The following is a 10,346-nucleotide window of genomic DNA, read 5'->3' on the forward strand; positions in this document are numbered from 1 at the left end:
AAAGTCAAGAACCTGCTCTCGGAACCCTGAGTGTTTGGTGCAACTGCTCACGAGTAGCTGTGACTAAAGGTTGTGGCATTATTATGATCTGTGGGTTTTTTGTTTATTTTCCTCATTCCCTGCAGTTCTTGGTGTGTAATACTACCAGAGGACACTGTTGTTTGAAACTAAGTCTCTTTCCCTATTCAATCAGGGTAAACTGTCACTATTCCTGTAGTGATTCTTTCTAGAAGATGAAGGTGAGAAGAGAAAAACTAATCTGAAATATTTTCTGGCTTTTGTGTAAACAAGTGCAGCTTCAGACTTGCTGAACAGATACTTTGGTAGCAGTCATGGCCTTTAACGAGCCTTTAATGAGCTTTTCCCTTCTCCAAAGACCATTTCCATGCCTCTGTTATTTCAATGATCCTTAATTGGACTCTTGAGTAGATGTAAAGAGCTTCCAGGCTGACCAGGCAAGGATCATCTTGCAATTTTAGATTCATCTAAAAGTTTGTTCTCTGGTTTGCTCAAGACAGAACCTGGCTGTGATCTGGCAAGAACAAGCAACCGGCCTCACCTGTGCTAAGAGGAGAGCAGGGATGGTGGTAACTTGAACCAGCTCCTCATCTGGCTGGAGCTGGGTGGATTCCCCGTGTAGAGGGTCCCACCAGCTTCGGAGGAGCAGAGTGGTGAAGAGGGAAGTTCTGCTGCTTGTGCATCTCTGCATTAACCCCACAGCAAAGGGACAGCTCAGAGCGATGCTGCCAGTGCCCATTACTAACCTATGCATCATCCTCAGTGCTGGTTTTGAGCAGGATGATAAGAGTTATCAGAGCTGTGTCCCTCTGCATGCCAAAGCAGGAGCGGTGCCACAGATACTTCTAATAAAACCAGAAAGAAGCATCAGGAGAGCATAATCACATATCAGATGGAGGTAGGAATGCCCAGCCTCACTGACATAACCAAATGCTGCAACTGCAGTTAGAAACCTTTTGGATTAAAGGCATACTGCATCTTTAAAATACTTGAAAGCTTGAGAATGTCGTTATTTCTGGCTTTCCTTCCAGAGCTCAAAAGCTGCGCAGCTTCTGATTTGCCAAAGTTTGTTTCTTGGTTTTAGCAAAGTCTTGCTTGTCTGAGAACCTAAGTTTTCAGTAGTGGAAAAAGGCCAGAACTTAACAAGGTGTGATGTTCCCAGCAAGGACTAGGAGTTTGTTTAAAACAAACTCCCCTCTAGGTTAAGTTAGTATTCAAGGAATTGATGACACTGGTGTTGTCTTTTGGGTATGAATTAGTGCTAGGCTATGGAGTTGTATCTCCCATGGCACCTGGGTATTGCTACTTCATCATGGTTGAGGGATTAAGTCTTTGTGCTTGCAAAGTATTATGTTTTCTCCCCACTCCCTCAAAAATCACTGTTTGAGTTGGCACGTGCAGAGACAGGTCTCCAGGTGCAAGGAGGGGGTAGCGAGGCCACTGCCTGGGGACAAACTGTGTCTGAAGGGTGCACATGTTGTGGCTCTGGTCTGGAAGGCAGTGAGAGGTCCCTAGGCTCTGTGAGGAAAAACTCCTCATAGGAATAAGGATTTGCACATTTGCATCCTGTGCTTGTATCTGTTCAACTTACGAAGAGCAAAGACATGTCACAGTTGGGTGTCTCCTGACATGGTCAAGGAAACCTTTGGAAGACCCATGAAATCAAGAAGTGAGGGAGTGACGTGGTAGGTGACTCATCCGATGCAGTATCTATTTCCTGCAGTTCTTCTGACTCTGTCCCGTGGGTTGATATGGACAATCTTCTACCTTTTGATATTACATGACTCTTGAAAGCTAGCTAGCTATTTATTAAATAAAATGTAACTTATAATTTTTGTCATCAAAGCTTTGATATTTTTAATAGAAATGTACTATATGGAAGTTTGTTCTCAGGGCTTCATATTTATACTCTGTTCACAAGGGCGGTTCATTTAAAGGATTGTATTTGGGGTAAAATGCTGTTGGCCACTTGGAGCTTGGGCCTTGCTTGGTCGTGACCTGTGAGACAGAGCTAGCGTGATTCTTCTGATAAACTTGTCGCCTTAGGGACAGCCCAAAGAATCTGCTGTTCTTTCCTGTCCCTGGGGGCAGTGGCACGAGCCTTCCTCTGCACTTGCTGCATCGTTACAGCAGGATGGTCACACGAGACTGCCCAGCCACGTCACTGATCTTTACGCTGTGGCAAGGACACTTCGTGTCTCCAAGCAGCTGGAAAATTAACTTGAGCTCTTCCTAGTACATTCATTAATAACTGCTGTTCTAGGAAGGCTCAAGGTTCCCTTTGTGGAGCTCCTAAACCTCCTGCTAATTGCATCTCCTTGGCTGCTCGCAGCCTGTGTGTGGCCCAGAACCTTGGCCCCCGTTTATTCCCCTCACTCTCACAGCAACAAACGTGTCTGTGAAGACCAATCCCCCCAAGACAAGAAGTACTGAGGTGGTTACTGGAATCCTTTGGAGTTGGGACAGTTATTCTGGTGAGGCTGAGTCTGTAACACGCGTTGCAAGTCGCTTCCATAAGCGTTGCACCAGGTGAATGTATTGGAGCTCTGTCAGCAGACGCTGCCGTGGAACCGGCACGGAGGTTTGCAGTGATCTCAACTTCAGTGGCAGCTTTCCAAAAGCAGTGTGCATGGGATAGTATCTCATCCAAAGTAAAAGCCCCATTTTTCTACTTTTAATAAATGGCATTTTTACTATCTGGTAGAATAGCATCATTTGCAGCAAGGTGTTACCAGCTGGTTGTAAGTCCTTCTGCTTAGAGGTATGAGCAGGACTTAATCCCGAGTCCTCTTCCCTGGGCCGGTGGGTCTCCTGAGGAGCTTGTGCTGGTGGCTCTCGGAGCTGGGACAGGGCATTAGCTTGGCCAGCGTCTCTGTCCCTGTGATCCTGCAGAGGGAAGGCAAGTTGTGTAGAGGGAGTCTGCAGGAACGTGGCATCGTCGTGGTGGCTGTCACCTGCACCCTGATATCGAGGTACAGCCAAAGGTTTGGTAAGAACCTCTTGCCCTAGACTTAAAGATCTTCAACGCAGAACCTGTTTGCAGCGTGTGATTTTTTTTCAATAAGTGTAAGTGCATTAAGTTCTTGCTGAATTTGCATATAGCTTTATATCATGTTTTGGGGAGAAGAAAGCAATTGGATCATGTTTTTAAACTAAGCCCCACAAAACCAAGTGTCTCATTACAGCAGGTGAGAGGCCTGTAGAGTGCTTTTAATTTGTGCATTTTTATCCTAGTTTAAGGAACTGTACAGGAGTGTGATTTGCTATCTGGCACTTACCACACAGCAGCACTAGTGAGATGATTTTGCAAGGTACTGACCAGTTTTCATTTCACCTGTGTATAAAACAGCTAGGTCCAGGATATGGAAACTTTTACAGGAAAGTGGCACTGACGTGTGGCATGCAGTGCTGCTTCGGGTGGGATGTTACTTCATGAAGCTCAGCTAGGGCCAGCATCCCTGAGCCCGTGGAGATCAGGGTTCATTCTAGATGTGCCAGAGTGGGTCCCTGACCTCTCCTGCTTTGAGAGCGCAGCCCTCCAGGCAAAATCAAGAAATTGCTACTAATCTGTTAACATTTTAAAGCGTTCTCTGCTGAAATCTACTGCTAGAAGTTGCAGGGTTGTTGGCCAAGCCAGACCTGTTCAAACTGAACCGCGTTACCAACCTTCAGCGCGTGGCGGTGGGACCCACGAGCGAGGCTAGAATGAATGCTGAGTCTTTAAACCTGCTCTCACACACACTAAAGACACTGATGTTGTGTTGTAAATTTATAATATATCTTAAAAAATAAAGTTTTTTGATTTATTACAGGCTGTTCTGGAACGTCATTTTGAAGAATAGTAACAGTTATGAATTCACGCGGTTTGGTGTTGCTTGTAGGGACAGAGTAACGGAAAATAAGGTATTTTTATAGCTCGTCAACCACCTAGAAAGTAATTTGGAGAGCAAATCCTGGTTTGGGACATGCTTCTGCAACTAGAAAAGGTCTTGCTTGGCTTTCCAGAAACACTTGCTTTGCTAAGCTTCCTCTTTGAGGGCTGTGCGAGGGGTATTTGGGGCTCCCCTGTGACGAAGTAGTGCCAGATAACGGGGATTTCTCTTGGCTGGGGAACTGCCAGCGCCTTCTCCGCCAGCAAGGGAACCCGCGGGAGGGAGAAGGGAGCCGCCGTGAGCACGAGGACACCCGGGTGCCCTTCGGCTTGCGCGGCGCCCGCGCTGCCGCCGGCGCTTCGGCACGGAGCCGGGAAGCGCCTCCGAGCGCTGCCCGCGGAAGGGTGCGGATGTGCGCGCTGGCTTCCCTGGAGAACAGGAGCGGCGAGCAGCGTTCCTGCCCCGTGCAGGGCAAGGAGGAGCACCCGCAACAGGCGTGTTAGGGCAGCACGTGGAGAGCCTGGAGAAACCTTCATGGCATTTGTGCCATGAGGGCTGCACCGAGACCTCTAAACGCTTCTTGTTGCTGCAGACTTTAAATTGTGGTATAGACTGCAGACATTTTTGGTCTTGAATGGCCCCTAATTTAGATTTCTTTAAATGCACAAATTAGCAGCAGGATGCAGGACAGATCAAAGACCCATCTTTGCAGTAATTCAGATTTTTTTTTTTTTTAAACCTACCAGCAATTTGCAGTATATCATTTAGCTAATGGTGCTTCTGAACCTGAACTGGTACAGCAGGTCTGTGCAGAAATCCACACCTTGAAAATGCAGAAGTGGCTGCCTGTGAGAGTGACAAAGCGTGTCGCAATGGCCCCGGTGTTTGCGGGCGCTGCGGGGCCGGGACGGGTAACCGCTGCCCAGGGCTGCTCTGCAGGGACAGGCTGAGCAAATTCCACTCGTTAGGAGCCCCGTCAATGCCACCACACTGGCGTGGCTGGAGAGCTCCCGTTTCCTCAAGGGGTGGTTGACCAGCCGGCTCTTTGGGCTTCCAGGGTTTCTTGCTCCTCTCCCTGGAATTGCAGGTTATTAGTAGCACTAACACCCAGCACTGATTCCACCAAGGGAAAAGGCAGCGGAATGGCAGGAAACTCCCCACCGGCTCCGCTAGCGGAGCTGCCTGGACTCGGTTCCAGCCTGAACAGAAGGCGGTGGCAGATGCTGCCCCGCGAGTTCCTGCAGCCCGGTGTTCTCCTTGGACAGATCAAGGCTGCGGTCTCCTCTGCGATCAACAAATATTCTGTCCTGAATTTGATCTTGCTCCTTTTCCAACAGTGATTGGAAGGGACAGGGAAGAACTGGCCGAAAGCAGCTGCTCCGGAAGGTGGACGCTCCGCTACAGCAAAAGTGGGTGCTAGGGTGGAATCAAGGGTGTTAATTCGCTTGGCCCGCACTCCTCAAAAGCCTGAACTTGAACTGCATAAATTTAACTCGTGACCCTGACCGTGGCTCTTGGGGGGTTGGAGAGAGGCCTGCGAACGGGGCAGTCCCCAGGGTAGATGTGACGGAGCCGGCCAGGGAGCGTGACCCGAGAAGCGATGCCTGAGCCCTCGCGTATCATGTGTCACCAGGAGCCCTGTCCCCTGCAGCCCTCGGGGACGGACACGCAGTAACTCGAGCTGTGCCGGACCTGACCCACGGACCAAAATAAACCTGGAGAGACAAGGAGCTCCCCAAGCCAAAGGTCTAAGGTGGACGTGCGGGAGGAGCTGGTGCCCAAGCACGGGCAGGATCCTGCCCCCGGACGCCGCCGTGGGGAAGAGCTCCAGCTCCCAAACCGGTTTTGGTGCGTGGAGCCACCTTGGAGGTGACCTCAGCAGCGCGGGGCCGAGCCCGCCCGCGTGCGGCGGCGTGCACGGAGCCGCCGGCTCCTCGGAATGGTTGAACGCGGCGTCTCCGGCGCGGGGAGAGCGGCTGCTGCGGCCGGCTCGTCCCCGGTGTCGGTGCTCGCGGCGCGCTCGGGGTTGTCTCCTCTGTGCTGGCACCCTCTGGGGAAAGCTGCACCCCCAGGCTTGGCACCCAGCACTGCTCGGGTTCCCTGGCTTTCCTGGGCTGATAGAGCTGGCCGAGCCACCGTTCGCCCTTGCAGCAAGGGTCAGCTCTGGCCTCCTTGGCACCGGGCCCTCGGGTTTTGGTTTTGCTCCATCTCCTGCATGAGCCACGTGGAGGGGCAGCGGTGCAGCTCTGCTGAGGAATGTGCAAAGAGAGGGAGAAAAAAAACCCATTTGACCCCCTCCAAATGGTCCTTAAAAGGCCACCAGCCACCTCTTCTGCTGCTGCTGGCTCGTCCCCAGCGTCTGCCCTCCCCATGAGCTTGGTACCAGGGCGCTCACGGGCTTCGCCCAGGGGCTGCCCAGCAAAACACTCCTGAAATGGGGAGAATCTTCCACTCCCACCTCTTTCCTCCGGCAGGAAGCACGTTAATCCGTGGTTCTGTCCAGAGGGACTAAGCAGGGGGATATGAACATTTGGGGCTTTGGGCTTTTTGTCCAGCCCTGCTGCCTGTCCTGGGCTGCTCAGCAGAACGGGACACGGTCCCCATGTCACCGTGAGGGCTGCGTTTGCTGCTGGCTCCGAGCGCGGGACACTCCTGTTCTCGCCATCCCCCGGGCACGGCTCTGTCGGGCTTTGTGGGTTACCCCGTCCGTATTTATAGCAGCGTGTGCTAAAAATAAAAGCTTTGGGCGCTCGGATGGCTGCAAAGAGGGCGGCCCAGAGCCCCTGGGAAGGCGGCTGCTTGTGGAGACATGGGTGACACCAGGCACCACTGTGCCAGGCGCCTGTGAGACGTCGAGGCAACGGGGTCTTTCTTGGCTTTTAGCTCCTGTTGCTGCAGCGTTGCCGTCCCCTCCGGAGCGCGGAGCCTCGTGCCGCGTGCCCTAAAAATACCCCTGTCCCTCATCCGCGCCTGCATCAAACGGAGCCTGGAGCGAGAGATGCCGCAGCCTGGCTGCTCCGGGAGCGTCCGGCGGCGCCGGGCAGATCCTGGCGGGATCCAGGGCGGGAGAGCTCCGTAGGAGCGTGCCGGGGTGGCGGGACACGCTGCGGGATGCCGGGAGCACGAGGAGCTTCCCGCTGCTGCACGGATGGGACAAGGGAGGAAACGGGCATTAACTATCGAATGGCAGCAGCACAGCAGCTAATGAGCACAGAAGGACTGTAAGTTTGACTGCATGAGGTTCGCTGCTGCTTATCTGTGCTTAAATGTGTTCTGTTCTCTGTATTGACATGAAAAGCGCTGCCTGGTGCCCGTGGTTCTGCAGAGCGAGGCTGCTGCGTGTTCTCCATGCAGGTGGCTGCGTCCCGCCTGGAAACCTGTCCTGGCATTGCTGGAATTCACCCTCTAACAACTGCCCTCCTATTGCTAGGGCTAATATTCTGCTCTCGCTTCCTGCTTGGAGCACAAGGAGCTGTCGTAGGAAACTGTTTTGTGCAAGGGAGAAAAAGACACTTTAAGACCGCTATGAAACAACTGAATCTGCTTCTTTGCTGCTTCCATATCCGTGTTGTGCCATGGGGGCAGTGCAGCAGGTTCAGGTCTCTGCCCGGGGTGTCATCCGCAGCGGTGGCACCAAGTTTGGCCCCGCACGGTGGCCACAAGAAGCCCCCAGGCGCTAAGTCAACGTCAAGGGCGGCCGAGGCGCCGGGGAGGCCGCAGCCTTTCCGACCACCGCGAAACCTTGCAAGGAAAATACCAGGGAAAAAGCGTGTGTGCGCCTTTGTGGTGCTGCCCGAGGGAAGACGTGCCTTTTCCGCTAGTAACAGCGCTATTCCCACGGAAGGGAAGAAAGGGAGTGAAAAGTGGGAAGTTACTAGCCCTTGGAAAGCATGGCGAGTCCTGAGGAAAGCAAGCCAAGCGCAATGAGGCTGCCTGGGTGTCCCGACGCAGCCCCGGCCCCGCTGGCTTTGCTGCTTTTAGCACTAAGAGCATTACCTGCCCGCAGGGACGCTGCCCACAGCACCGTCTCCCTGATCCCGAGGGGCTTTTCCGGGCGCTGCGGGAGAGCCCCGGCCCTGGCGCCCTTCCGAGCTGCTCCCCAGCGCCAGCCCCTGCTCCCTCCGCACATTCCCCCAAACATCATCATATAGGGACTCCCTTTCTGATGCCATTAGGTATCTCGGTGGGATTTCAGAGCCACTGGCCATGGGGTGACGAGGGACCAACCTACACCTTCTACCTATATGCTCTCATACTGGTAAATAAAACGGGGTGGGAGAAACGGGAAATCTGAGGCAAGGATTTCCAGCGAGGTAGAAATGAAGCACCCGCATTTACTTTTGCAAGATGTCGTGTCGGGCTGTGGCTTCGCGTCCTGGTCGGGGAACGCCAGAGCTGCTGGCCGAGAAGGTGCGTGGAATTTGTCACGGTGTGTGTGTGCCCGCTCTGAACGGTGCAGGAAGCCAGGAGAACAGGAAAACTGTGTTCTATAACAAAGCAAGGTAGGAACGTTTTCCACAAGAAGAGCATGAAAGGATGTTTTACAGCAGAGTACAGGAAAGAGGCAAGGGGTATGTGAATTAAACATGGATTTGCTGCCACTGAGCATGAGAGTCGTTAATTTTCTCGTGGGAAAAGCAAACACATTCAGTCATTCGCCGACGACCCTCCCATTTTAAATGTTTTATCTCCAGGATGGTTTTGAGGGCTCTGGCGTTAGCTCCTTGCTGAGCCCTTCCAGCAGCAGCCGAGACGTTTCCTGGATCCTCCGCTTAAGGACACGCAAAACGGCCGAGCCCTGCGGTTCCCGGAGACTCGCAGGGAGCCGCGGCACATCCCGGAGCAGGCCTGGAGGACAGGGATGCACAGACAGAGCTGCAGGATAACGGTGCAAGAAGGAAGAGGTAACGCGAAGGTCAGCGATGTTCCCCTAAGGATCTCTCTCTGTTTACAATAAAGTGTGCCCATGTCCCAACAACTGCCTTGACAAAATCTCCTTTCTTAAGTTGTGCAGTAACTTGTACAAACATAATTTTCTTCTCACCACTTGGCTCTTCCCCTGTTCATTTTTCTTCAGTTAAAGTTTCCAAAATTTTATTTAGAGAGTTTTCAGGGCTCTGGTTTATACTGACACATACTGACTGGTGTAACCTGCCAGCCTCTTGAACCACATTTTGTTTCACGTTTTCTAAGTGATTCTGGCAAGTTTAGCAATTAGATCCATTCTTTACGAACAGCTAAGACACGTTGCATGCAAAACTAGGCCGCTTTTCTTGGGACACGGCCTTGTCCCTCCAGCCGGGTCACCGCTGTCACTGTCCCCGTCTGTTCCTGGGGCACATTTCGTGCCTGGGCCGCGGGCTGAACAAAAACATTCTTCTGGTGTTTAAAGGGATTTGGATTGGGCCTTTAATACTTAATCTAGAAACAAAGCAGCTTGTTACAACAATAAAGCCACAAAATTACAGTGTGTGAAGCCTGCAGAGCAACCTCAGCTCTTCCAGCACAGGCTGGAGGACGAGGAGGGAGCTCCTGGCGCAGGATTCCCGCTCTCCTTGTTTGTGATCCCGCGTGCGGAGGCACGGCAGCCGCTGCCGCAACCTTTGAACGTCAGGTCGTTGTTCGTGGTGACGTGAAATAAAACACCCGACGCCTGGAGAAGGCCACGTGTCTTGGGCCTGCCCGGGGTTTCTGGGGGAAAACAAAAGGAAACCAGGTAAACGGTGAAGCAGGTGATGAAATTCCCCGTTTGCCAGGAACGGCGCACGCTGCTGAGGCCAGGCCACCCGCTGCTGCAACCTGTGACATTTCAGGGTGGCGTGTGCTGAATAAATGCTCTTTGGGACTAGCGTGGGCGGAAACACTCGTGGTTTTTCACGTGTGGGGCCGGATTGTCAAGGCCCGGGTCCGGCCGCGTGTTTGCGCGAGGCTGGGGGGAACCAGGACTCCCTCAGGGAGGGAAAACGGGGGGTCCCGCAGTCCCGGGGGGGGCCGCGCGGGCCTCCCCACGCGCGGCCTCCCCGCCACGCGCGGGCCGGCAACGGTTGCCCGGGCAACGGTTGCCGCGGCGACGGCCGCGCGCGTGCGCACTGCGGGCGCGGCCTCCTCCCGGCGGGCGGGCGAGCGCGCGGGCGCGCGGCCCGTGGGTGCGCGCGCGCATGCGCGCGGGCACGAGCGCAGCCAGCCCCGGCCCGGCGGCGGCGGCGGCGGCGGCGGCGGCGGCGGCGGCGGCGGCGGCGGCGGCTGCTCCCGCTCCCTCCTTCCCTCCCTCCCTCCCGCCCCGCCGGCGAGCGGGACCGGGCGGCGGGGCCCCGCCGCCCCCGCCGCCCCCCGGCCCCGCGGCGATGCGGCCCTGAGGGCGCGCGAAGGTGAGCGGGAGGCGGCGGCGGCGGGGCCTGCAGGCCGCGGCGGGGCGGGCTGCGCCCCCTCTCCCTCCGCCCCCGCCGCGGGCTGGGG

This window comes from Tinamus guttatus, unplaced genomic scaffold (genome assembly GCF_059628265.1).
Source record: "Tinamus guttatus ecotype Peru unplaced genomic scaffold, ASM5962826v1 Tinamus_guttatus_pri_ptg000226l, whole genome shotgun sequence".
Taxonomy (NCBI): domain Eukaryota; kingdom Metazoa; phylum Chordata; class Aves; order Tinamiformes; family Tinamidae; genus Tinamus; species Tinamus guttatus.